This window comes from Calidris pugnax, unplaced genomic scaffold, assembly GCF_001431845.1.
Source record: "Calidris pugnax isolate Ruff unplaced genomic scaffold, ASM143184v1 scaffold8, whole genome shotgun sequence".
NCBI classification, from domain to species: Eukaryota; Metazoa; Chordata; class Aves; order Charadriiformes; family Scolopacidae; genus Calidris; species Calidris pugnax.
The window spans coordinates 11,860,911-11,861,351 of NW_015090830.1; positions in this window are offsets into that span (position 1 = coordinate 11,860,911).

A 441-nucleotide genomic window follows, 5' to 3' on the forward strand; every position below is an offset into this window, starting at 1 on the left:
GGGGGAGGGAGAGAGAGGCTGTACAACATCAACGTGCATGTGTGCAGAGGGGCTCCACGAGTCCCACGGCAAAAGCTGAGATTTCAGTTCTCTCTGCATTGAGATTAGTCATAACCTCGTGAGTGGGGGAGCCCTCTGGGAAGAGGGGGCCCGAGCAAAGGCAGGCACCTGGAAAATCCTCCTCCTCCTCTGCTTCCCATTCACATAGAAACCACCACATGTGATCACCCCCGCAAAGTATCATCTCCATTAATAATTCACCCAAATCCTCGATTCATCAAGTCCAGGAAGTTCCCGGGAAGTGTGGGAAAAGACCAGTCGGGCATCTCTGGTGTCAAGGGAAGGACTTAAGGAAGGGCTCCCAGGATGAGAAAGCAACGGCACAAACACCCAGTTCACGACAGAGGATCATACCTCTCGCTCCTCTGTATGCCCCCCCCC